Below are 27,953 nucleotides of genomic sequence, written 5' to 3'. Positions count from 1 at the left end.
GATTTTTTCAAAAAAAAGTTGTTCAGACCTTGCGGGCTAATTCTGTTTCTATGATAAAAACCCATCTCTTTCCACCGAAAAACCTTTCAGGGGATCGTTTGCAATAGTTTGGCACCGTTTTTGAGTGAATTGCAGAACGTCAGATTTTTGCTGAAATTTTGACCGTGCGTCTTAGGGATTTTTTCAAAAAAAGTTGTTCAGACCTTGCGTAAAAATTCTTTTTCAATGATAAAAACCCATCTCTTTCCACCGAAAAACCTTTCAGGGGATCGTTTGCAACAGTGTGGCACCATTTTTGAGTGAATTCCAGAACATCAGATTTTTGCTGAAATTGTGACCGCGCGGCTTAGGGAATTTTTCAAAAAAAAGTTGTTCAGACCTTGCGGGCTAATTCTGTTTCTATGATAAAAACCCATCTCTTTCCATCGAAAAACCTTTCAGGGGATCAAATGCAACAGTTTGGCACCGTTTTTGAGTGAATTCCAGAACGTCAGATTTTTGCTGAAATTGTGACCGCGCGGCTTAGGGATTTTTTTAAAAAAAGTTTTTCAGACCTTGCGTGAAAATTCTTTTTCAATGATAAAAACCCATCTCTTTAGACCACAAAACCTTTCAGGGGATCGTTTGCAACAGTTTGGCACCGTTTTTGAGTGAATTCCAGAACGTCAGATTTTTGCTGAAATTGTGACCGCGCGGCTTAGGGATTTTTTCAAAAAAAAGTTGTTCAGTCCTTGCGGGCAAATTCTGTTTCAATGATAAAAACCCATCTCTTTCCACCAAAAAACCTTTCAGGGGATCGTTTGCAACCGTTTGGCACCATTTTTGAGTGAATTCCAGAACGTCAGAATTTTGCTGTAATTGTGACCGCGCGGCTTAGGGATTTTTTCAAAAAAAAGTTGTTCAGTCCTTGCGGGCTAATTCTGTTTCAATGATAAAAACCCATCTCTTTCCACCGAAAAACCTTTCAGGGGATCGTTTGCAACAGTTTGGCACCATTTTTGAGTGAATTCCAAAACGTCAGATTTTTGCTGAAATTGTGACCGCGCGGCTTAGGGATTTTTTCAAAAAAAAGTTGTTCAGACCTTGCAGGCTAATTCTGTTTCAATGATAAAAACCCATCTCTTTCCACCGAAAAACCTTTCAGGGGATCGTTTGCAACAGTTTGGCACCATTTTTGAGTGAATTCCAGAACGTCAGATTTTTGCTGAAATTGTGACCGCGCGGCTTAGGGATTTTTTCAAAAAAAAGTTGTTCAGACCTTGCGGGCTAATTCTGTTTCAATGATAAAAACCCATCTCTTTCCACCGAAAAACCTTTCAGGGGATCGTTTGCAACAGTTTGGCACCATTTTTGAGTGAATTCCAGAACGTCAGATTTTTGCTGAAATTGTGACCGCGCGCCTTAAGGAATTTTTTCAAAAAAAAGTCGTTCAGACCTTGCGGGCTAATTCTGTTTCAATGATAAAAACCCATCTCTTCCACCGAAAAACCTTTCAGGGGATCGTTTGCAATAGTTTGGCACCATTTTTGAGTGAATTCCCGAACGTCAGAATTTTGCTGAAATTGTGACCGCGCGGCTTAGGGATTTTTTCAAAAAAAAGTTGTTCAGACCTTGCAGGCTAATTCTGTTTCAATGATAAAAACCCATCTCTTTCCACCGAAAAACCTTTCAGGGGATCGTTTGCAACAGTGTGGCACCGTTTTTGAGTGAATTCCAGAACGTCAGATTTTTGATGAAATTGTGACCGCGCGGCTTAGGGATTTTTTCAAAAAAAAGTTGTTCAGACCTTGCGGGATAATTCTGTTTCTATGATAAAAACCCATCTCTTTCCACCGAAAAACCTTTCAGGGGATCGTTTGCAATAGTTTGGCACCGTTTTTGAGTGAATTCCAGAACGTCAGATTTTTGCTGAAATTGTGACCGCGCGGCTTAGGGATTTTTTCAAAAAAAGTTGTTCAGACCTTGCGTAAAAATTCTTTTTCAATGATAAAAACCCATCTCTTTCCACCGAAAAACCTTTCAGGGGATCGTTTGCAACAGTGTGGCACCGTTTTTAAGTGAATTCCAGAACGTCAGATTTTTGCTGAAATTGTGACCGCGCGGCTTAGGGATTTTTTCAAAAAAAAGTTGTTCAGACCTTGCGGGCTAATTCTGTTTCTATGATAAAAACCCATCTCTTTCCACCGAAAAACCTTTCAGGGGATCGTTTGCAACAGTTTGGCACCGTTTTTGAGTGAATTCCAGAACGTCAGATTTTTGCTGAAATTGTGACCGCGCGGCTTAGGGATTTTTTCAAAAAAAAGTTGTTCAGTCCTTGCGGGCAAATTCTGTTTCAATGATAAAAACCCATCTCTTTCCACCAAAAAACCTTTCAGGGGATCGTTTGCAACCGTTTGGCACCATTTTTGAGTGAATTCCAGAACGTCAGAATTTTGCTGTAATTGTGACCGCGCGGCTTAGGGATTTTTTCAAAAAAAAGTTGTTCAGTCCTTGCGGGCTAATTCTGTTTCAATGATAAAAACCCATCTCTTTCCACCGAAAAACCTTTCAGGGGATCGTTTGCAACAGTTTGGCACCATTTTTGAGTGAATTCCAGAACGTCAGATTTTTGCTGAAATTGTGACCGCGCGGCTTAGGGATTTTTTCAAAAAAAAGTTGTTCAGACCTTGCGGGCTAATTCTGTTTCAATGATAAAAACACATCTCTTTCCACCGAAAAACCTTTCAGGGGATCGTTTGCAACAGTGTGGCACCGTTTTTGAGTGAATTCCAGAACGTCAGATTTTTGCTGAAATTGTGACCGCGCGGCTTAGGGATTTTTTCAAAAAAAAGTTGTTCAGATCTTGCGGGATAATTCTGTTTCTATGATAAAAACCCATCTCTTTCCACCGAAAAACCTTTCAGGGGATCGTTTGCAATAGTTTGGCACCGTTTTTGAGTGAATTCCAGAACGTCAGATTTTTGCTGAAATTGTGACCGCGCGGCTTAGGGATTTTTTCAAAAAAAGTTGTTCAGACCTTGCGTAAAAATTCTTTTTCAATGATAAAAACCCATCTCTTTCCACCGAAAAACCTTTCAGGGGATCGTTTGCAACAGTGTGGCACCGTTTTTAAGTGAATTCCAGAACGTCAGATTTTTGCTGAAATTGTGACCGCGCGGCTTAGGGATTTTTTCAAAAAAAAGTTGTTCAGACCTTGCGGGCTAATTCTGTTTCTATGATAAAAACCCATCTCTTTCCACCGAAAAACCTTTCAGGGGATCGTTTGCAATAGTTTGGCACCATTTTTGAGTGAATTCCAGAACGTCAGATTTTTGCTGAAATTGTGACCGCGCGGCTTAGGGATTTTTTCAAAAAAAAGTTGTTCAGTCCTTGCGGGCTAATTCTTTTTCAATGATAAAAACCCATCTCTTTCCACCGAAAAACCTTTCAGGGGATCGTTTGCAATAGTTTGGCACCGTTTTTGAGTGAATTGCAGAACGTCAGATTTTTGCTGAAATTGTGACCGCGCGGCTTAGGGATTTTTTTAAAAAAAGTTGTTCAGACCTTGCGTAAAAATTCTTTTTCAATGATAAAAACCCATCTCTTTCCACCGAAAAACATTTCAGGGGATCGTTTGCAAGAGTGTGGCACCATTTTTGAGTGAATTCCAGAACATCAGATTTTTGCTGAAATTGTAACCGCGCGGCTTAGGAATTTTTTCAGAAAAAAGTTGTTCAGACCTTGCGGGCTAATTCTGTTTCAATGATAAAAACCCATCTCTTTCCATCGAAAAACCTTTCAGGGGATCGTTTGCAACAGTTTGGCACCATTTTTGAGTGAATTCCAGAACGTCAGATTTTTGCTGAAATTGTGACCGCGCGGCTTAGGGATTTTTTCAAAAAAAAGTTGTTCAGTCCTTGCGGGCTAATTCTGTTTCAATGATAAAAACCCATCTCTTTCCACCGAAAAACCTTTCAGAGGATCAAATGCAACAGTTTGGCACCGTTTTTGAGTGAATTCCAGAACGTCAGATTTTTGCTGAAATTGTGACCGCGCGGCTAAGGGATTTTTTTAAAAAAAAGTTGTTCAGACCTTGCGGGATAATTCTTTTTCAATGATAAAAACCCATCTCTTTAGACCAAAAAACCTTTCAGGGGATCGTTTGCAACAGTTTGGCACCGTTTTTGAGTGAATTCCAGAAAGTCAGATTTTTGCTGAAATTGTGACCCGCGCGGCTTAGGGATTTTTTCAAAAAAAAGTTGTTCAGACCTTGCGGGCTAATTCTGTTTCTATGATAAAAACCCATCTCTTTCCACCGAAAAACCTTTCAGAGGATCAAATGCAACAGTTTGGCACCGTTTTTGAGTGAATTCCAGAACGTCAGATTTTTGCTGAAATTGTGACCGCGCGGCTTAGGGATTTTTTCAAAAAAAAGTTGTTCAGACCTTGCGGGCTAATTCTGTTTCAATGATAAAAACCCATCTGTTTCCACTGAGAAACCTTTCAGGGGATCGTTTGCAACAGTTTGGCAAGATTTTTGAGTGAATTCCAGAACGTCAGATTTTTGCTGAAATTGTGACCGCGCGGCTTAGGGATTTTTTCAAAAAAAAGTTGTTCAGACCTTGCGGGCTAATTCTGTTTCTATGATAAAAACCCATCTCTTTCCACCGAAAAACCTTTCAGGGGATCGTTTGCAACAGTTTGGCACCATTTTTGAGTGAATTCCAGAACGTCAGACTTTTGCTGAAATTGTGACCGCGCGGCTTAGGGATTTTTTCAAAAAAAAGTTGTTCAGACCTTGCGGGCTAATTCTGTTTCAATGATAAAAACACATCTGTTTCCACTGAAAAACCTTTCAGGGGATCGTTTGCAACCGTTTGGCAATATTTTTGAGTGAATTCCAGAACGTCAGATTTTTGCTGAAATTGTGACCGCGCGGCTTAGGGATTTTTTCAAAAAAAAGTTGTTCAGACCTTGCGGGCTAATTCTGTTTCTATGATAAAAACCCATCTCTTTCCACCGAAAAACCTTTCAGGGGATCAAATGCAACAGTTTGGCACCGTTTTTGAGTGAATTCCAGAACGTCAGATTTTTGCTGAAATTGTGACCGCGCGGCTTAGGGATTTTTTTTAAAAAAAGTTTTTCAGACCTTGCGTGAAAATTCTTTTTCAATGATAAAAACCCATCTCTTTCCACCAAAAAACCTTTCAGGGGATCGTTTGCAACAGTTTGGCACCGTTTTTGAGTGAATTCCAGAACGTCAGATTTTTGCTGAAATTGTGACCGCGCGGCTTAAGGAATTTTTTCAAAAAAAAGTTGTTCAGACCTTGCGGGATAATTCTGTTTCAATGATAAAAACCCATCTCTTTCCACTGAAAAACCTTTCAGGGGATCGTTTGCAATAGTTTGGCACCATTTTTGAGTGAATTCCAGAACGTCAGATTTTTGCTGAAATTGTGACCGCGCGGCTTAGGGATTTTTTCAAAAAAAAGTTGTTCAGTCCTTGCGGGCTAATTCTGTTTCAATGATAAAAACCCATCTCTTTCCACCGAAAAACCTTTCAGGGGATCGTTTGCAACCGTTTGGCAATATTTTTGAGTGAATTCCAGAACGTCAGATTTTTGCTGAAATTGTGACCGCGCGGCTTAGGGATTTTTTCAGAAAAAAGTTGTTCAGACCTTGCGGGCTAATTCTGTTTCTATGATAAAAAACCATCTCTTTCCACCGAAAAACCTTTCAGGGGATCGTTTGCAATAGTTTGGCACCGTTTTTGAGTGAATTCCAGAACGTCAGATTTTTGCTGAAATTGTGACCGCGCGGCTTAGGGATTTTTTCAAAAAAAGTTATTCAGACCTTGCGTAAAAATTCTTTTTCAATGATAAAAACCCATCTCTTTCCACCGAAAAACCTTCCAGGGGATCGTTTGCAACAGTGTGGCACCGTTTTTGAGTGAATCCCAGAACGTCAGATTTTTGCTGAAATTGTGACCGCGCGGCTTAGGGATTTTTTCAAAAAAAAGTTGTTCAGACCTTGCGGGCTAATTCTGTTTCTATGATAAAAACCCATCTCTTTCCACCGAAAAACCTTTCAGGGGATCAAATGCAACAGTTTGGCACCGTTTTTGAGTGAATTCCAGAACGTCAGATTTTTGCTGAAATTGTGACCGCGCGGCTTAGGGATTTTTTTAAAAAAAAGTTTTTCAGACCTTGCGTGAAAATTCTTTTTCAATGATAAAAACCCATCTCCTTCCACCAAAAAACCTTTCAGGGGATCGTTTGCAACAGTTTGGCACCGTTTTTGAGTGAATTCCAGAACGTCAGATTTTTGCTGAAATTGTGACCGCGCGGCTTAAGGAATTTTTTCAAAAAAAAGTTGTTCAGACCTTGCGGGCTAATTCTGTTTCTATGATAAAAACCCATCTCTTTCCACCGAAAAACCTTTCAGGGGATCAAATGCAACAGTTTGGCACCGTTTTTGAGTGAATTCCAGAACGTCAGATTTTTGCTGAAATTGTGACCGCGCGGCTTAGGGATTTTTTTTAAAAAAAGTTTTTCAGACCTTGCGTGAAAATTCTTTTTCAATGATAAAAACCCATCTCTTTCCACCAAAAAACCTTTCAGGGGATCGTTTGCAACAGTTTGGCACCGTTTTTGAGTGAATTCCAGAACGTCAGATTTTTGCTGAAATTGTGACCGCGCGGCTTAAGGAATTTTTTCAAAAAAAAGTTGTTCAGACCTTGCGGGATAATTCTGTTTCAATGATAAAAACCCATCTCTTTCCACTGAAAAACCTTTCAGGGGATCGTTTGCAATAGTTTGGCACCATTTTTGAGTGAATTCCAGAACGTCAGATTTTTGCTGAAATTGTGACCGCGCGGCTTAGGGATTTTTTCAAAAAAAAGTTGTTCAGTCCTTGCGGGCTAATTCTGTTTCAATGATAAAAACCCATCTCTTTCCACCGAAAAACCTTTCAGGGGATCGTTTGCAACCGTTTGGCAATATTTTTGAGTGAATTCCAGAACGTCAGATTTTTGCTGAAATTGTGACCGCGCGGCTTAGGGATTTTTTCAAAAAAAAGTTGTTCAGACCTTGCGGGCTAATTCTGTTTCTATGATAAAAAACCATCTCTTTCCACCGAAAAACCTTTCAGGGGATCGTTTGCAATAGTTTGGCACCGTTTTTGAGTGAATTCCAGAACGTCAGATTTTTGCTGAAATTGTGACCGCGCGGCTTAGGGATTTTTTCAAAAAAAGTTATTCAGACCTTGCGTAAAAATTCTTTTTCAATGATAAAAACCCATCTCTTTCCACCGAAAAACCTTCCAGGGGATCGTTTGCAACAGTGTGGCACCGTTTTTGAGTGAATCCCAGAACGTCAGATTTTTGCTGAAATTGTGACCGCGCGGCTTAGGGATTTTTTCAAAAAAAAGTTGTTCAGACCTTGCGGGCTAATTCTGTTTCTATGATAAAAACCCATCTCTTTCCACCGAAAAACCTTTCAGGGGATCAAATGCAACAGTTTGGCACCGTTTTTGAGTGAATTCCAGAACGTCAGATTTTTGCTGAAATTGTGACCGCGCGGCTTAGGGATTTTTTTAAAAAAAAGTTTTTCAGACCTTGCGTGAAAATTCTTTTTCAATGATAAAAACCCATCTCCTTCCACCAAAAAACCTTTCAGGGGATCGTTTGCAACAGTTTGGCACCGTTTTTGAGTGAATTCCAGAACGTCAGATTTTTGCTGAAATTGTGACCGCGCGGCTTAAGGAATTTTTTCAAAAAAAAGTTGTTCAGACCTTGCGGGCTAATTCTGTTTCAATGATAAAAACCCATCTCTTTCCACTGAAAAACCTTTCAGGGGATCGTTTGCAACAGTTTGGCACCATTTTTGAGTGAATTCCAGAACGTCAGATTTTTGCTGAAATTGTGACCGCGCGGCTTAGGGATTTTTTTCAAAAAAAAGTTGTTCAGTCCTTGCGGGCTAATTCTGTTTCAATGATAAAACCCATCTCTTTCCACCCAAAAACCTTTCAAGGGATCGTTTGCAATAGTTTGGCACCGTTTTTGAGTGAATTGCAGAACGTCAGATTTTTGCTGAAATTGTGACCGCGCGGCTTAGGGATTTTTTCAAAAAAAGTTGTTCAGACCTTGCGTAAAAATTCTTTTTCAATGATAAAAACCCATCTCTTTCCACCGAAAAACCTTTCAGGGGATCGTTTGCAAGAGTGTGGCACCATTTTTGAGTGAATTCCAGAACATCAGATTTTTGCTGAAATTGTAACCGCGCGGCTTAGGGATTTTTTCAAAAAAAAGTTGTTCAGACCTTGCGGGTTAATTCTGTTTCTATGATAAAAACCCATCTCTTTCCACCGAAAAACCTTTCAGGGGATCAAATGCAACAGTGTGGCACCGTTTTTGAGTGAATTCCAGAACGTCAGATTTTTGCTGAAATTGTGACCGCGCGGCTTAAGGAATTTTTTCAAAAAAAAGTTGTTCAGACCTTGCGGGCTAATTCTGTTTCAATGATAAAAACCCATCTCTTTCCACTGAAAAACCTTTCAGGGGATCGTTTGCAATAGTTTGGCACCATTTTTGAGTGAATTCCAGAACGTCAGATTTTTGCTGAAATTGTGACCGGGCGGCTTAGGGATTTTTTCAAAAAAAAGTTGTTCAGACCTTGCGGGCTAATTCTGTTTCTATGATAAAAACCCATCTCTTTCCACCGAAAAACCTTTCAGGGGATCGTTTGCAACAGTTTGGCACCGTTTTTAAGTGAATTCCAGAACGTCAGATTTTTGCTGAAATTGTGACCGCGCGGCTTAGGGAATTTTTCAAAAAAAAGTTGTTCAGACCTTGCGGGCTAATTCTGTTTCTATGATAAAAACCCATCTCTTTCCACCGAAAAACCTTTCAGGGGATCAAATGCAACAGTTTGGCATCGTTTTTGAGTGAATTCCAGAACGTCAGATTTTTGCTGAAATTGTGACCGCGCGGCTTAGGGATTTTTTCAAAAAAAGTTATTCAGACCTTGCGTAAAAAATCTTTTTCAATGATAAAAACCCATCTCTTTCCACCGAAAAACCTTCCAGGGGATCGTTTGCAACTGTGTGGCACCGTTTTTGAGTGAATTCCAGAACGTCAGATTTTTGCTGAAATTGTGACCGCGCGGCTTAGGGATTTTTTCATAAAAAAGTTGTTCAGACCTTGCGGGCTAATTCTGTTTCTATGATAAAAACCCATCTCTTTCCACCGAAAAACCTTTCAGGGGATCGTTTGCAACAGTTTGGCACCATTTTTGAGTGAATTCCAGAACGTCAGACTTTTGCTGAAATTGTGACCGCGCGGCTTAGGGATTTTTTCAAAAAAAAGTTGTTCAGACCTTGCGGGCTAATTCTGTTTCAATGATAAAAACACATCTGTTTCACTGAAAAACCTTTCAGGGGATCGTTTGCAACAGTTTGGTAATATTTTTGAGTGAATTCCAGAACGTCAGATTTTTGCTGAAATTGTGACCGCGCGGCTTAGGGATTTTTTCAAAAAAATGTTGTTCAGACCTTGCGGGATAATTCTGTTTCTATGATAAAAACCCATCTCTTTCCACCGAAAAACCTTTCAGGGGATCGTTTGCAATAGTTTGGCACCGTTTTTGAGTGAATTCCAGAACGTCAGATTTTTGCTGAAATTGTGACCGCGCGGCTTAGGGATTTTTTCAAAAAAAGTTGTTCAGACCTTGCGTAAAAATTCTTTTTCAATGATAAAAACCCATCTCTTTCCACCGAAAAACCTTTCAGGGGATCGTTTGCAACAGTGTGGCACCGTTTTTGAGTGAATTCCAGAACGTCAGATTTTTGCTGAAATTGTGACCGCGCGGCTTAGGGATTTTTTCAAAAAAAAGTTGTTCAGACCTTGCGGGCTAATTCTGTTTCTATGATAAAAACCCATCTCTTTCCACCGAAAAACCTTTCAGGGGATCGTTTGCAATAGTTTGGCACCATTTTTGAGTGAATTCCAGAACGTCAGATTTTTGCTGAAATTGTGACCGCGCGGCTTAGGGATTTTTTCAAAAAAAAGTTGTTCAGTCCTTGCGGGCTAATTATGTTTCAATTATAAAAACCCATCTCTTTCCACCGAAAAACCTTTCAGGGGATCGTTTGCAACAGTTTGGCACCATTTTTGAGTGAATTCCAGAACGTCAGATTTTTGCTGAAATTGTGACCGCGCGGCTTAGGAATTTTTTCAGAAAAAAGTTGTTCAGACCTTGCGTAAAAATTCTGTTTCAATGATAAAAACCCATCTCTTTCCACCGAAAAACCTTTCAGGGGATCGTTTGCAACAGTTTGGCACCATTTTTGAGTGAATTCCAGAACGTCAGATTTTTGCTGAAATTGTGACCGCGCGGCTTAGGGATTTTTTCAAAAAAAAGTTGTTCAGTCCTTGCGGGCTAATTCTGTTTCAATGATAAAAACCCATCTCTTTCCACCGAAAAACCTTTCAGGGGATCGTTTGCAACAGTTTGGCAGCATTTTTGAGTGAATTCCAGAACGTCAGATTTTTGCTGAAATTGTGACCGCGCGCCTTAAGGATTTTTTTCAAAAAAAAGTTGTTCAGACCTTGCGGGCTAATTCTGTTTCTATGATAAAAACCCATCTCTTTCCACCGAAAAACCTTTCAGAGGATCAAATGCAACAGTTTGGCACCGTTTTTGAGTGAATTCCAGAACGTCAGATTTTTGCTGAAATTGTGACCGCGCGGCTTAGGGATTTTTTTAAAAAAAGTTTTTCAGACCATGCGTGAAAATTCTTTTTCAATGATAAAAACCCATCTCTTTCCACCGAAAAACCTTTCAGGGGATCGTTTGCAACAGTTTGGCACCGTTTTTGAGTGAATTCCAGAAAGTCAGATTTTTGCTGAAATTGTGACCGCGCGGCTTAGGGATTTTTTCAAAAAAAAGTTGTTCAGTCCCTGCGGGCTAATTCTGTTTCAATGATAAAAACCCATCTCTTTCCACCAAAAAACCTTTCAGGGGATCGTTTGCAACAGTTTGGCACCATTTTTGAGTGAATTCCAGAACGTCAGAACTTTGCTGAAATTGTGACGGCGCAGCTTTGGGATTTTTTCAAAAAAAAGTTGTTCAGTCCTTGCGGGCCAATTCTGTTTCAATGATAAAAACCCATCTCTTTCCACCGAAAAACCTTTCAGGGGATCGTTTGCAACAGTTTGGCACCATTTTTGAGTGAATTCCAGAACGTCAGATTTTTGCTGAAATTGTGACCTCGCGGCTTAGGGATTTTTTTTAAAAAAAGTTTTTCAGACCTTGCGTGAAAATTCTTTTTCAATGATAAAAACCCATCTCTTTCCACCAAAAAACCTTTCAGGGGATCGTTTGCAACAGTTTGGCACCGTTTTTGAGTGAATTCCAGAACGTCAGATTTTTGCTGAAATTGTGACCGCGCGGCTTAAGGAATTTTTTCAAAAAAAAGTTGTTCAGACCTTGCGGGCTAATTCTGTTTCAATGATAAAAACCCATCTCTTTCCACTGAAAAACCTTTCAGGGGATCGTTTGCAATAGTTTGGCACCATTTTTGAGTGAATTCCAGAACGTCAGATTTTTGCTGAAATTGTGACCGGGCGGCTTAGGGATTTTTTCAAAAAAAAGTTGTTCAGTCCTTGCGTGCTAATTCTGTTTCAATGATAAAAACCCATCTCTTTCCACCGAAAAACCTTTCAAGGAATCGTTTGCAATAGTTTGGCACCGTTTTTGAGTGAATTCCAGAACGTCAGATTTTTGCTGAAATTGTGACCGGGCGGCTTAGGGATTTTTTCAAAAAAAGTTGTTCAGACCTTGCGTAAAAATTCTTTTTCAATGATAAAAACCCATCTCTTTCCACCGAAAAACCTTTCAGGGGATCGTTTGCAAGAGTGTGGCACCATTTTTGAGTGAATTCCAGAACATCAGATTTTTTGCTGAAATTGTAACCGCGCGGCTTAGGGATTTTTTCAAAAAAAAGTTGTTCAGACCTTGCGGGCTAATTCTGTTTCTATGATAAAAACCCATCTCTTTCCACCGAAAAACCTTTCAGGGGATCGTTTGCAACAGTTTGGCACCATTTTTAAGTGAATTCCAGAACGTCAGATTTTTGCTGAAATTGTGACCGCGCGGCTTAGGGAATTTTTCAAAAAAAAGTTGTTCAGACCTTGCGGGCTAATTCTGTTTCTATGATAAAAACCCATCTCTTTCCACCGAAAAACCTTTCAGGGGATCAAATGCAACAGTTTGGCATCGTTTTTGAGTGAATTCCAGAACGTCAGATTTTTGCTGAAATTGTGACCGCGCGGCTTAGGGATTTTTTCAAAAAAAGTTATTCAGACCTTGCGTAAAAATTCTTTTTCAATGATAAAAACCCATCTCTTTCCACCGAAAAACCTTCCAGGGGATCGTTTGCAACAGTGTGGCACCGTTTTTGAGTGAATTCCAGAAGGTCAGATTTTTGCTGAAATTGTGACCGTGCGGCTTAGGGATTTTTTCAAAAAAAAGTTGTTCAGACCTTGCGGGCTAATTCTGTTTCTATGATAAAAACCCATCTCTTTCCACCGAAAAACCTTTCAGGGGATCGTTTGCAACAGTTTGGCACCATTTTTGAGTGAATTCCAGAACGTCAGACTTTTGCTGAAATTGTGACCGCGCGGCTTAGGGATTTTTTCAAAAAAAAGTTGTTCAGACCTTGCGGGCTAATTCTGTTTCCATGATAAAAACACATCTGTTTCACCGAAAAACCTTTCAGGGGATCGTTTGCAACAGTTTGGTAATATTTTTGAGTGAATTCCAGAACGTCAGATTTTTGCTGAAATTGTGACCGCGCGGCTTAGGGATTTTTTCAAAAAAATGTTGTTCAGACCTTGCGGGATAATTCTGTTTCTATGATAAAAACCCATCTCTTTCCACCGAAAAACCTTTCAGGGGATCGTTTGCAATAGTTTGGCACCGTTTTTGAGTGAATTCCAGAACGTCAGATTTTTGCTGAAATTGTGACCGCGCGGCTTAGGGATTTTTTCAAAAAAAGTTGTTCAGACCTTGCGTAAAAATTCTTTTTCAATGATAAAAACCCATCTCTTTCCACCGAAAAACTTTTCAGGGGATCGTTTGCAACAGTGTGGCACCGTTTTTGAGTGAATTCCAGAACGTCAGATTTTTGCTGAAATTGTGACCGCGCGGCTTAGGGATTTTTTCAAAAAAAAGTTGTTCAGACCTTGCGGGCTAATTCTGTTTCTATGATAAAAACCCATCTCTTTCCACCGAAAAACGTTTCAGGGGATCGTTTGCAATAGTTTGGCACCATTTTTGAGTGAATTCCAGAACGTCAGATTTTTGCTGAAATTGTGACCGCGCGGCTTAGGGATTTTTTAAAAAAAAGTTTTTCAGACCATGCGTGAAAATTCTTTTTCAATGATAAAAACCCATCTCTTTCCACCGAAAAACCTTTCAGGGGATCGTTTGCAACAGTTTGGCACCATTTTTGAGTGAATTCCAGAACGTCAGAATTTTGCTGAAATTGTGACGGCGCAGCTTTGGGATTTTTTCAAAAAAAAGTTGTTCAGTCCTTGCGGGCCAATTCTGTTTCAATGATAAAAACCCATCTCTTTCCACCGAAAAAACTTTCAGGGGATCGTTTGCAACAGTTTGGCACCATTTTTGAGTGAATTCCAGAACGTCAGATTTTTGCTGAAATTGTGACCGCGCGGCTTAGGGATTTTTTCAAAAAAAAGTTGTTCAGACCTTGCGGGCTAATTCTGTTTCAATGATAAAAACCCATCTGTTTCCACTGAAAAACCTTTCAGGGGATCGTTTGCAACAGTTTGGCAAGATTTTTGAGTGAATTCCAGAACGTCAGATTTTTGCTGAAATTGTGACCGCGCGGCTTAGGGATTTTTTCAAAAAAAAGTTGTTCAGACCTTGCGGGCTAATTCTGTTTCTATGATAAAAACCCATCTCTTTCCACCGAAAAACCTTTCAGGGGATCGTTTGCAACAGTTTGGCACCATTTTTGAGTGAATTCCAGAACGTCAGACTTTTGCTGAAATTGTGACCGCGCGGCTTAGGGATTTTTTCAAAAAAAAGTTGTTCAGACCTTGCGGGCTAATTCTGTTTCTATGATAAAAAACCATCTCTTTCCACCGAAAAACCTTTCAGGGGATCGTTTGCAATAGTTTGGCAACGTTTTTGAGTGAATTCCAGAACGTCAGATTTTTGCTGAAATTGTGACCGCGCGGCTTAGGGATTTTTTTGAAAAAAAAGTTGTTCAGACCTTGCGGGCTAATTCTGTTTCTATGATAAAAACCCATCTCTTTCCACCGAAAAACCTTTCAGGGGATCGTTTGCAATAGTTTGGCACCATTTTTGAGTGAATTCCAGAACGTCAGATTTTTGCTGAAATTGTGACCGCGCGGCTTAGGGATTTTTTCAAAAAAAAGTTGTTCAGTCCTTGCGGGCTAATTATGTTTCAATTATAAAAACCCATCTCTTTCCACCGAAAAACCTTTCAGGGGATCGTTTGCAACAGTTTGGCACCATTTTTGAGTGAATTCCAGAACGTCAGATTTTTGCTGAAATTGTGACCGCGCGGCTTAGGGATTTTTTCAAAAAAAAGTTGTTCAGTCCTTGCGGGCTAATTCTTTTTCAATGATAAAAACCCATCTCTTTCCACCGAAAAACCTTTCAGGGGATCGTTTGCAGTAGTTTGGCACCGTTTTTGAGTGAATTGCAGAACGTCAGATTTTTGCTGAAATTGTGACCGCGCGGCTTAGGGATTTTTTCAAAAAAAGTTGTTCAGACCTTGCGTAAAAATTCTTTTTCAATGATAAAAACCCATCTCTTTCCACCGAAAAACATTTCAGGGGATCGTTTGCAAGAGTGTGGCACCATTTTTGAGTGAATTCCAGAACATCAGATTTTTGCTGAAATTGTAACCGCGCGGCTTAGGAATTTTTTCAGAAAAAAGTTGTTCAGACCTTGCGGGCTAATTCTGTTTCAATGATAAAAACCCATCTCTTTCCACCGAAAAACCTTTCAGGGGATCGTTTGCAACAGTTTGGCACCATTTTTGAGTGAATTCCAGAACGTCAGATTTTTGCTGAAATTGTGACCGCGCGGCTTAGGGATTTTTTCAAAAAAAAGTTGTTCAGTCCTTGCGGGCTAATTCTTTTTCAATGATAAAAACTCATCTCTTTCCACCGAAAAACCTTTCAGGGGATCGTTTGCAACAGTTTGGCAGCATTTTTGAGTGAATTCCAGAACGTCAGATTTTTGCTGAAATTGTGACCGCGCGCCTTAAGGAATTTTTTCAAAAAAAAGTTGTTCAGACCTTGCGGGCTAATTCTGTTTCTATGATAAAAACCCATCTCTTTCCACCGAAAAACCTTTCAGAGGATCAAATGCAACAGTTTGGCACCGTTTTTGAGTGAATTCCAGAACGTCAGATTTTTGCTGAAATTGTGACCGCGCGGCTTAGGGATTTTTTAAAAAAAAGTTTTTCAGACCATGCGTGAAAATTCTTTTTCAATGATAAAAACCCATCTCTTTAGACCAAAAAACCTTTCAGGGGATCGTTTGCAACAGTTTGGCACCGTTTTTGAGTGAATTCCAGAAAGTCAGATTTTTGCTGAAATTGTGACCGCGCGGCTTAGGGATTTTTTCAAAAAAAAGTTGTTCAGTCCTTGCGGGCAAATTCTGTTTCAATGATAAAAACCCATCTCTTTCCACCAAAAAACCTTTCAGGGGATCGTTTGCAACAGTTTGGCACCATTTTTGAGTGAATTCCAGAACGTCAGAATTTTGCTGAAATTGTGACGGCGCAGCTTTGGGATTTTTTCAAAAAAAAGTTGTTCAGTCCTTGCGGGCCAATTCTGTTTCAATGATAAAAACCCATCTCTTTCCACCGAAAAACCTTTCAGGGGATCGTTTGCAACAGTTTGGCACCATTTTTGAGTGAATTCCAGAACGCCAGATTTTTGCTGAAATTGTGACCGCGCGGCTTAGGGATTTTTTCAAAAAAAAGTTGTTCAGACCTTGCGGGCTAATTCTGTTTCAATGATAAAAACCCATCTGTTTCCACTGAAAAACCTTTCAGGGGATCGTTTGCAACAGTTTGGCAAGATTTTTGAGTGAATTCCAGAACGTCAGATTTTTGCTGAAATTGTGACCGCGCGGCTTAGGGATTTTTTCAAAAAAAAGTTGTTCAGACCTTGCGGGCTAATTCTGTTTCTATGATAAAAACCCATCTCTTTCCACCGAAAAACCTTTCAGGGGATCGTTTGCAACAGTTTGGCACCATTTTTGAGTGAATTCCAGAACGTCAGACTTTTGCTGAAATTGTGACCGCGCGGCTTAGGGATTTTTTCAAAAAAAAGTTGTTCAGACCTTGCGGGCTAATTCTGTTTCAATGATAAAAACACATCTGTTTCCACCGAAAAACCTTTCAGGGGATCGTTTGCAACCGTTTGGCAATATTTTTGAGTGAATTCCAGAACGTCAGATTTTTGCTGAAATTGTGACCGCGCGGCTTAGGGATTTTTTCAAAAAAAAGTTGTTCAGACCTTGCGGGCTAATTCTGTTTCTATGATAAAAAACCATCTCTTTCCACCGAAAAACCTTTCAGGGGATCGTTTGCAATAGTTTGGCAACGTTTTTGAGTGAATTCCAGAACGTCAGATTTTTGCTGAAATTGTGACCGCGCGGCTTAGGGATTTTTTCAAAAAAAGTTATTCAGACCTTGCGTAAAAATTCTTTTTCAATGATAAAAACCCATCTCTTTCCACCGAAAAACCTTCCAGGGGATCGTTTGCAACAGTGTGGCACCGTTTTTGAGTGAATTCCAGAACGTCAGATTTTTGCTGAAATTGTGACCGCGCGGCTTAGGGATTTTTTCAAAAAAAAGTTGTTCAGACCTTGCGGGCTAATTCTGTTTCTATGATAAAAAACCATCTCTTTCCACCGAAAAACCTTTCAGGGGATCAAATGCAACAGTTTGGCATCGTTTTTGAGTGAATTCCAGAACGTCAGATTTTTGCTGAAATTGTGACCGCGCGGCTTAGGGATTTTTTTTAAAAAAAGTTTTTCAGACCTTGCGTGAAAATTCTTTTTCAATGATAAAAACCCATCTCTTTCCACCAAAAAACCTTTCAGGGGATCGTTTGCAACAGTTTGGCACCGTTTTTGAGTGAATTCCAGAACGTCAGATTTTTGCTGAAATTGTGACCGCGCGGCTTAAGGAATTTTTTCAAAAAAAAGTTGTTCAGACCTTGCGGGCTAATTCTGTTTCAATGATAAAAACCCATCTCTTTCCACTGAAAAACCTTTCAGGGGATCGTTTGCAATAGTTTGGCACCATTTTTGAGTGAATTCCAGAACGTCAGATTTTTGCTGAAATTGTGACCGCGCGGCTTAGGGATTTTTTCAAAAAAAAGTTTTTCAGTCCTTGCGGGCTAATTCTGTTTCAATGATAAAAACCCATCTCTTTCCACCGAAAAACCTTTCAGGGGATCGTTTGCAACAGTTTGGCACCATTTTTGAATGAATTCCAGAACGTCAGACTTTTGCTGAAATTGTGACCGCGCGGCTTAGGGATTTTTTCAAAAAAAAGTTGTTCAGACCTTGCGGGCTAATTCTGTTTCAATGATAAAAACCCATCTCTTTCCACCGAAAAACCTTTCAGGGGATCGTTTGCAACAGTTTGGCACCGTTTTTGAGTGAATTGCAGAACGTCAGATTTTTGCTGAAATTGTGACCGCGCGGCTTAGGGATTTTTTCAAAAAAAGTTGTTCAGACCTTGCGTAAAAATTCTTTTTCAATGATAAAAACCCATCTCTTTCCACCGAAAAACATTTCAGGGGATCGTTTGCAAGAGTGTGGCACCATTTTTGAGTGAATTCCAGAACATCAGATTTTTGCTGAAATTGTAACCGCGCGGCTTAGGAATTTTTTCAGAAAAAAGTTGTTCAGACCTTGCGGGCTAATTCTGTTTCAATGATAAAAACCCATCTCTTTCCACCGAAAAACCTTTCAGGGGATCGTTTGCAACAGTTTGGCACCATTTTTGAGTGAATTCCAGAACGTCAGATTTTTGCTGAAATTGTGACCGCGCGGCTTAGGGATTTTTTCAAAAAAAAGTTGTTCAGTCCTTGCGGGCTAATTCTTTTTCAATGATAAAAACTCATCTCTTTCCACCGAAAAACCTTTCAGGGGATCGTTTGCAACAGTTTGGCAGCATTTTTGAGTGAATTCCAGAACGTCAGATTTTTGCTGAAATTGTGACCGCGCGCCTTAAGGAATTTTTTCAAAAAAAAGTTGTTCAGACCTTGCGGGCTAATTCTGTTTCTATGATAAAAACCCATCTCTTTCCACCGAAAAACCTTTCAGAGGATCAAATGCAACAGTTTGGCACCGTTTTTGAGTGAATTCCAGAACGTCAGATTTTTGCTGAAATTGTGACCGCGCGGCTTAGGGATTTTTTTAAAAAAAGTTTTTCAGACCATGCGTGAAAATTCTTTTTCAATGATAAAAACCCATCTCTTTAGACCAAAAAACCTTTCAGGGGATCGTTTGCAACAGTTTGGCACCGTTTTTGAGTGAATTCCAGAAAGTCAGATTTTTGCTGAAATTGTGACCGCGCGGCTTAGGGATTTTTTCAAAAAAAAGTTGTTCAGTCCTTGCGGGCAAATTCTGTTTCAATGATAAAAACCCATCTCTTTCCACCAAAAAACCTTTCAGGGGATCGTTTGCAACAGTTTGGCACCATTTTTGAGTGAATTCCAGAACGTCAGAATTTTGCTGAAATTGTGACGGCGCAGCTTTGGGATCTTTTCAAAAAAAAGTTGTTCAGTCCTTGCGGGCCAATTCTGTTTCAATGATAAAAACCCATCTCTTTCCACCGAAAAACCTTTCAGGGGATCGTTTGCAACAGTTTGACACCATTTTTGAGTGAATTCCAGAACGCCAGATTTTTGCTGAAATTGTGACCGCGCGGCTTAGGGATTTTTTCAAAAAAAAGTTGTTCAGACCTTGCGGGCTAATTCTGTTTCAATGATAAAAACCCATCTGTTTCCACTGAAAAACCTTTCAGGGGATCGTTTGCAACAGTTTGGCAAGATTTTTGAGTGAATTCCAGAACGTCAGATTTTTGCTGAAATTGTGACCGCGCGGCTTAGGGATTTTTTCAAAAAAAAGTTGTTCAGACCTTGCGGGCTAATTCTGTTTCTATGATAAAAACCCATCTCTTTCCACCGAAAAACCTTTCAGGGGATCGTTTGCAACAGTTTGGCACCATTTTTGAGTGAATTCCAGAACGTCAGACTTTTGCTGAAATTGTGACCGCGCGGCTTAGGGATTTTTTCAAAAAAAAGTTGTTCAGACCTTGCGGGCTAATTCTGTTTCAATGATAAAAACACATCTGTTTCCACCGAAAAACCTTTCAGGGGATCGTTTGCAACCGTTTGGCAATATTTTTGAGTGAATTCCAGAACGTCAGATTTTTGCTGAAATTGTGACCGCGCGGCTTAGGGATTTTTTCAAAAAAAAGTTGTTCAGACCTTGCGGGCTAATTCTGTTTCTATGATAAAAAACCATCTCTTTCCACCGAAAAACCTTTCAGGGGATCGTTTGCAATAGTTTGGCAACGTTTTTGAGTGAATTCCAGAACGTCAGATTTTTGCTGAAATTGTGACCGCGCGGCTTAGGGATTTTTTCAAAAAAAGTTATTCAGACCTTGCGTAAAAATTCTTTTTCAATGATAAAAACCCATCTCTTTCCACCGAAAAACCTTCCAGGGGATCGTTTGCAACAGTGTGGCACCGTTTTTGAGTGAATTCCAGAACGTCAGATTTTTGCTGAAATTGTGACCGCGCGGCTTAGGGATTTTTTCAAAAAAAAGTTGTTCAGACCTTGCGGGCTAATTCTGTTTCTATGATAAAAACCCATCTCTTTCCACCGAAAAACCTTTCAGGGGATCAAATGCAACAGTTTGGCATCGTTTTTGAGTGAATTCCAGAACGTCAGATTTTTGCTGAAATTGTGACCGCGCGGCTTAGGGATTTTTTTTAAAAAAAGTTTTTCAGACCTTGCGTGAAAATTCTTTTTCAATGATAAAAACCCATCTCTTTCCACCAAAAAACCTTTCAGGGGATCGTTTGCAACAGTTTGGCACCGTTTTTGAGTGAATTCCAGAACGTCAGATTTTTGCTGAAATTGTGACCGCGCGGCTTAAGGAATTTTTTCAAAAAAAAGTTGTTCAGACCTTGCGGGCTAATTCTGTTTCAATGATAAAAACCCATCTCTTTCCACTGAAAAACCTTTCAGGGGATCGTTTGCAATAGTTTGGCACCATTTTTGAGTGAATTCCAGAACGTCAGATTTTTGCTGAAATTGTGACCGCGCGGCTTAGGGATTTTTTCAAAAAAAAGTTTTTCAGTCCTTGCGGGCTAATTCTGTTTCAATGATAAAAACCCATCTCTTTCCACCGAAAAACCTTTCAGGGGATCGTTTGCAACAGTTTGGCACCATTTTTGAATGAATTCCAGAACGTCAGACTTTTGCTGAAATTGTGACCGCGCGGCTTAGGGATTTTTTCAAAAAAAAGTTGTTCAGACCTTGCGGGCTAATTCTGTTTCAATGATAAAAACCCATCTCTTTCCACCGAAAAACCTTTCAGGGGATCGTTTGCAACAGTTTGGCACCGTTTTTGAGTGAATTGCAGAACGTCAGATTTTTGCTGAAATTGTGACCGCGCGGCTTAGGGATTTTTTCAAAAAAAGTTGTTCAGACCTTGCGTAAAAATTCTTTTTCAATGATAAAAACCCATCTCTTTCCACCGAAAAACCTTTCAGGGGATCGTTTGCAAGAGTGTGGCACCATTTTTGAGTGAATTCCAGAACATCAGATTTTTGCTGAAATTGTAACCGCGCGGCTTAGGGATTTTTTCAAAAAAAAGTTGTTCAGACCTTGCGGGCTAATTCTGTTTCTATGATAAAAACCCATCTCTTTCCACCGAAAAACCTTTCAGGGGATCGTTTGCAACAGTTTGGCACCATTTTTGAGTGAATTCCAGAACGTCAGATTTTTGCTGAAATTGTGACCGCGCGGCTTAGGGAATTTTTCAAAAAAAAGTTGTTCAGACCTTGCGGGCTAATTCTGTTTCTATGATAAAAACCCATCTCTTTCCACCGAAAAACCTTTCAGGGGATCAAATGCAACAGTTTGGCACCGTTTTTGAGTGAATTCCAGAACGTCAGATTTTTGCTGAAATTGTGACCGCGCGGCTTAGGGATTTTTTCAAAAAAAGTTATTCAGACCTTGCGTAAAAATTCTTTTTCAATGATAAAAACCCATCTCTTTCCACCGAAAAACCTTCCAGGGGATCGTTTGCAACAGTGTGGCACCGTTTTTGAGTGAATTCCAGAACGTCAGATTTTTGCTGAAATTGTGACCGCGCGGCTTAGGGATTTTTTCAAAAAAAAGTTGTTCAGTCCTTGCGGGCAAATTCTGTTTCAATGATAAAAACCCATCTCTTTCCACCGAAAAACCTTTCAGGGGATCAAATGCAACAGTTTGGCACCGTTTTTGAGTGAATTCCAGAACGTCAGATTTTTGCTGAAATTGTGACCGCGCGGCTTAGGGATTTTTTTTAAAAAAAGTTTTTCAGACCTTGCGTGAAAATTCTTTTTCAATGATAAAAACCCATCTCTTTCCACCAAAAAACCTTTCAGGGGATCGTTTGCAACAGTTTGGCACCGTTTTTGAGTGAATTCCAGAACGTCAGATTTTTGCTGAAATTGTGACCGCGCGGCTTAAGGAATTTTTTCAAAAAAAAGTTGTTCAGACCTTGCGGGCTAATTCTGTTTCAATGATAAAAACCCATCTCTTTCCACTGAAAAACCTTTCAGGGGATCGTTTGCAATAGTTTGGCACCATTTTTGAGTGAATTCCAGAACGTCAGATTTTTGCTGAAATTGTGACCGCGCGGCTTAGGGATTTTTTCAAAAAAAAGTTTTTCAGTCCTTGCGGGCTAATTCTGTTTCAATGATAAAAACCCATCTCTTTCCACCGAAAAACCTTTCAGGGGATCGTTTGCAACAGTTTGGCACCATTTTTGAATGAATTCCAGAACGTCAGACTTTTGCTGAAATTGTGACCGCGCGGCTTAGGGATTTTTTCAAAAAAAAGTTGTTCAGACCTTGCGGGCTAATTCTGTTTCAATGATAAAAACCCATCTCTTTCCACCGAAAAACCTTTCAGGGGATCGTTTGCAACAGTTTGGCACCGTTTTTGAGTGAATTGCAGAACGTCAGATTTTTGCTGAAATTGTGACCGCGCGGCTTAGGGATTTTTTCAAAAAAAGTTGTTCAGACCTTGCGTAAAAATTCTTTTTCAATGATAAAAACCCATCTCTTTCCACCGAAAAACCTTTCAGGGGATCGTTTGCAAGAGTGTGGCACCATTTTTGAGTGAATTCCAGAACATCAGATTTTTGCTGAAATTGTAACCGCGCGGCTTAGGGATTTTTTCAAAAAAAAGTTGTTCAGACCTTGCGGGCTAATTCTGTTTCTATGATAAAAACCCATCTCTTTCCACCGAAAAACCTTTCAGGGGATCGTTTGCAACAGTTTGGCACCATTTTTGAGTGAATTCCAGAACGTCAGATTTTTGCTGAAATTGTGACCGCGCGGCTTAGGGAATTTTTCAAAAAAAAGTTGTTCAGACCTTGCGGGCTAATTCTGTTTCTATGATAAAAACCCATCTCTTTCCACCGAAAAACCTTTCAGGGGATCAAATGCAACAGTTTGGCACCGTTTTTGAGTGAATTCCAGAACGTCAGATTTTTGCTGAAATTGTGACCGCGCGGCTTAGGGATTTTTTCAAAAAAAGTTATTCAGACCTTGCGTAAAAATTCTTTTTCAATGATAAAAACCCATCTCTTTCCACCGAAAAACCTTCCAGGGGATCGTTTGCAACAGTGTGGCACCGTTTTTGAGTGAATTCCAGAACGTCAGATTTTTGCTGAAATTGTGACCGCGCGGCTTAGGGATTTTTTCAAAAAAAAGTTGTTCAGACCTTGCGGGCTAATTCTGTTTCTATGATAAAAACCCATCTCTTTCCACCGAAAAACCTTTCAGGGGATCAAATGCAACAGTTTGGCATCGTTTTTGAGTGAATTCCAGAACGTCAGATTTTTGCTGAAATTGTGACCGCGCGGCTTAGGGATTTTTTTAAAAAAAGTTTTTCAGACCATGCGTGAAAATTCTTTTTCAATGATAAAAACCCATCTCTTTAGACCAAAAAACCTTTCAGGGGATCGTTTGCAACAGTTTGGCACCGTTTTTGAGTGAATTCCAGAAAGTCAGATTTTTGCTGAAATTGTGACCGCGCGGCTTAGGGATTTTTTCAAAAAAAAGTTGTTCAGTCCTTGCGGGCAAATTCTGTTTCAATGATAAAAACCCATCTCTTTCCACCAAAAAACCTTTCAGGGGATCGTTTGCAACAGTTTGGCACCATTTTTGAGTGAATTCCAGAACGTCAGAATTTTGCTGAAATTGTGACGGCGCAGCTTTGGGATTTTTTCAAAAAAAAGTTGTTCAGTCCTTGCGGGCCAATTCTGTTTCAATGATAAAAACCCATCTCTTTCCACCGAAAAACCTTTCAGGGGATCGTTTGCAACAGTTTGGCACCATTTTTGAGTGAATTCCAGAACGTCAGATTTTTGCTGAAATTGTGACCGCGCGCGCGGCTTAGGGATTTTTTCAAAAAAAAGTTGTTCAGACCTTGCGGGCTAATTCTGTTTCAATGATAAAAACCCATCTGTTTCCACTGAAAAACCTTTCAGGGGATCGTTTGCAACAGTTTGGCAAGATTTTTGAGTGAATTCCAGAACGTCAGATTTTTGCTGAAATTGTGACCGCGCGGCTTAGGGATTTTTTCAAAAAAAAGTTGTTCAGACCTTGCGGGCTAATTCTGTTTCTATGATAAAAACCCATCTCTTTCCACCGAAAAACCTTTCAGGGGATCGTTTGCAACAGTTTGGCACCATTTTTGAGTGAATTCCAGAACGTCAGACTTTTGCTGAAATTGTGACCGCGCGGCTTAGGGATTTTTTCAAAAAAAAGTTGTTCAGACCTTGCGGGTTAATTCTGTTTCAATGTTAAAAACACATCTGTTTCCACTGAAAAACCTTTCAGGGGATCGTTTTCAACAGTTTGGCAATATTTTTGAGTGAATTCCAGAACGTCAGATTTTTGCTGAAATTGTGACCGCGCGGCTTAGGGATTTTTTCAAAAAAAAGTTTTTCAGTCCTTGCGGGCTAATTCTGTTTCAATGATAAAAACCCATCTCTTTCCAACGAAAAACCTTTCAGGGGATCGTTTGCAACAGTTTGGCACCATTTTTGAATGAATTCCAGAACGTCAGACTTTTGCTGAAATTGTGACCGCGCGGCTTAGGGATTTTTTCAAAAAAAAGTTGTTCAGACCTTGCGGGCTAATTCTGTTTCAATGATAAAAACCCATCTCTTTCCACCGAAAAACCTTTCAGGGGATCGTTTGCAACAGTTTGGCACCGTTTTTGAGTGAATTGCAGAACGTCAGATTTTTGCTGAAATTGTGACCGCGCGGCTTAGGGATTTTTTCAAAAAAAGTTGTTCAGACCTTGCGTAAAAATTCTTTTTCAATGATAAAAACCCATCTCTTTCCACCGAAAAACCTTTCAGGGGATCGTTTGCAAGAGTGTGGCACCATTTTTGAGTGAATTCCAGAACATCAGATTTTTGCTGAAATTGTAACCGCGCGGCTTAGGGATTTTTTCAAAAAAAAGTTGTTCAGACCTTGCGGGCTAATTCTGTTTCTATGATAAAAACCCATCTCTTTCCACCGAAAAACCTTTCAGGGGATCGTTTGCAACAGTTTGGCACCATTTTTGAGTGAATTCCAGAACGTCAGATTTTTGCTGAAATTGTGACCGCGCGGCTTAGGGAATTTTTCAAAAAAAAGTTGTTCAGACCTTGCGGGCTAATTCTGTTTCTATGATAAAAACCCATCTCTTTCCACCGAAAAACCTTTCAGGGGATCAAATGCAACAGTTTGGCACCGTTTTTGAGTGAATTCCAGAACGTCAGATTTTTGCTGAAATTGTGACCGCGCGGCTTAGGGATTTTTTCAAAAAAAGTTATTCAGACCTTGCGTGAAAATTCTTTTTCAATGATAAAAACCCATCTCTTTCCACCGAAAAACCTTCCAGGGGATCGTTTGCAACAGTGTGGCACCGTTTTTGAGTGAATTCCAGAACGTCAGATTTTTGCTGAAATTGTGACCGCGCGGCTTAGGGATTTTTTCAAAAAAAAGTTGTTCAGACCTTGCGGGCTAATTCTGTTTCTATGATAAAAACCCATCTCTTTCCACCGAAAAACCTTTCAGGGGATCAAATGCAACAGTTTGGCACCGTTTTTGAGTGAATTCCAGAACGTCAGATTTTTGCTGAAATTGTGAGCGCGCGGCGTAGGGATTTTTTTTAAAAAAAGTTTTTCAGACCTTGCGTGAAAATTCTTTTTCAATGATAAAAACCCATCTCTTTCCACCAAAAAACCTTTCAGGGGATCGTTTGCAACAGTTTGGCACCGTTTTTGAGTGAATTCCAGAACGTCAGATTTTTGCTGAAATTGTGACCGCGCGGCTTAAGGAATTTTTTCAAAAAAAAGTTGTTCAGACCTTGCGGGCTAATTCTGTTTCAATGATAAAAACCCATCTCTTTCCACTGAAAAACCTTTCAGGGGATCGTTTGCAATAGTTTGGCACCATTTTTGAGTGAATTCCAGAACGTCAGATTTTTGCTGAAATTGTGACCGCGCGGCTTAGGGATTTTTTCAAAAAAAAGTTGTTCAGTCCTTGCGGGCTAATTCTGTTTCAATGATAAAAACCCATCTCTTTCCACCGAAAAACCTTTCAAGGGATCGTTTGCAATAGTTTGGCACCGTTTTTGAGTGAATTGCAGAACGTCAGATTTTTGCTGAAATTGTAACTGCGCGGCTTAGGGATTTTTTCAAAAAAGGTTGTTCAGACCTTGCGTAAAAATTCTTTTTCAATGATAAAAACCCATCTCTTTCCACCGAAAAACCTTTCAGGGGATCGTTTGCAAGAGTGTGGCACCATTTTTGAGTGAATTCCAGAACATCAGATTTTTGCTGAAATTGTAACCGCGCGGCTTAGGGATTTTTTCAAAAAAAAGTTGTTCAGACCTTGCGGGCTAATTCTGTTTCTATGATAAAAACCCATCTCTTTCCACCGAAAAACCTTTCAGGGGATCAAATGCAACAGTTTGGCATCGTTTTTGAGTGAATTCCAGAACGTCAGATTTTTGCTGAAATTGTGACCGCGCGGCTTAGGGATTTTTTCAAAAAAAAGTTGTTCAGACCTTGCGTGAAAATTCTTTTTCAATGATAAAAACCCATCTCTTTAGACCAAAAAACCTTTCAGGGGATCGTTTGCAACAGTTTGGCACCGTTTTTGAGTGAATTGCAGAACGTCAGATTTTTGCTGAAATTGTGACCGCGCGGCTTAGGGATTTTTTCAAAAAAAAGTTGTTCAGTCCTTGCGGGCAAATTCTGTTTCAATGATAAAAACCCATCTCTTTCCACCAAAAAACCTTTCAGGGGATCGTTTGCAACAGTTTGGCACCATTTTTGAGTGAATTCCAGAACGTCAGAATTTTGCTGAAATTGTGACGGCGCAGCTTTGGGATTTTTTCAAAAAAAAGTTGTTCAGTCCTTGCGGGCTAATTCTGTTTCAATGATAAAAACCCATCTCTTTCCACCGAAAAACCTTTCAGGGGATCGTTTGCAACAGTTTGGCACCATTTTTGAGTGAATTCCAGAACGTCAGATTTTTGCTGAAATTGTGACCGCGCGCGCGGCTTAGGGATTTTTTCAAAAAAAAGTTGTTCAGACCTTGCGGGCTAATTCTGTTTCAATGATAAAAACCCATCTGTTTCCACTGAAAAACCTTTCAGGGGATCGTTTGCAACAGTTTGGCAAGATTTTTGAGTGAATTCCAGAACGTCAGATTTTTGCTGAAATTGTGACCGCGCGGCTTAGGGATTTTTTCAAAAAAAAGTTGTTCAGACCTTGCGTGAAAATTCTTTTTCAATGATAAAAACCCATCTCTTTAGACCAAAAAACCTTTCAGGGGATCGTTTGCAACAGTTTGGCACCGTTTTTGAGTGAATTGCAGAACGTCAGATTTTTGCTGAAATTGTGACCGCGCGGCTTAGGGATTTTTTCAAAAAAAAGTTGTTCAGTCCTTGCGGGCAAATTCTGTTTCAATGATAAAAACCCATCTCTTTCCACCAAAAAACCTTTCAGGGGATCGTTTGCAACAGTTTGGCACCATTTTTGAGTGAATTCCAGAACGTCAGAATTTTGCTGAAATTGTGACGGCGCAGCTTTGGGATTTTTTCAAAAAAAAGTTGTTCAGTCCTTGCGGGCTAATTCTGTTTCAATGATAAAAACCCATCTCTTTCCACCGAAAAACCTTTCAGGGGATCGTTTGCAACAGTTTGGCACCATTTTTGAGTGAATTCCAGAACGTCAGATTTTTGCTGAAATTGTGACCGCGCGCGCGGCTTAGGGATTTTTTCAAAAAAAAGTTGTTCAGACCTTGCGGGCTAATTCTGTTTCAATGATAAAAACCCATCTGTTTCCACTGAAAAACCTTTCAGGGGATCGTTTGCAACAGTTTGGCAAGATTTTTGAGTGAATTCCAGAACGTCAGATTTTTGCTGAAATTGTGACCGCGCGGCTTAGGGATTTTTTCAAAAAAAAGTTGTTCAGACCTTGCGGGCTAATTCTGTTTCTATGATAAAAACCCATCTCTTTCCACCGAAAAACCTTTCAGGGGATCGTTTGCAACAGTTTGGCACCATTTTTGAGTGAATTCCAGAACGTCAGACTTT

Source organism: Podarcis bocagei, assembly GCF_964188305.1.
Source record: "Podarcis bocagei genome assembly, chromosome: 5".
In the NCBI taxonomy this organism is placed as follows: Eukaryota; Metazoa; Chordata; class Lepidosauria; order Squamata; family Lacertidae; genus Podarcis; species Podarcis bocagei.
The sequence above is the reverse complement of the archived record's forward strand: the minus strand, read 5'-3'. Positions refer to the sequence as shown.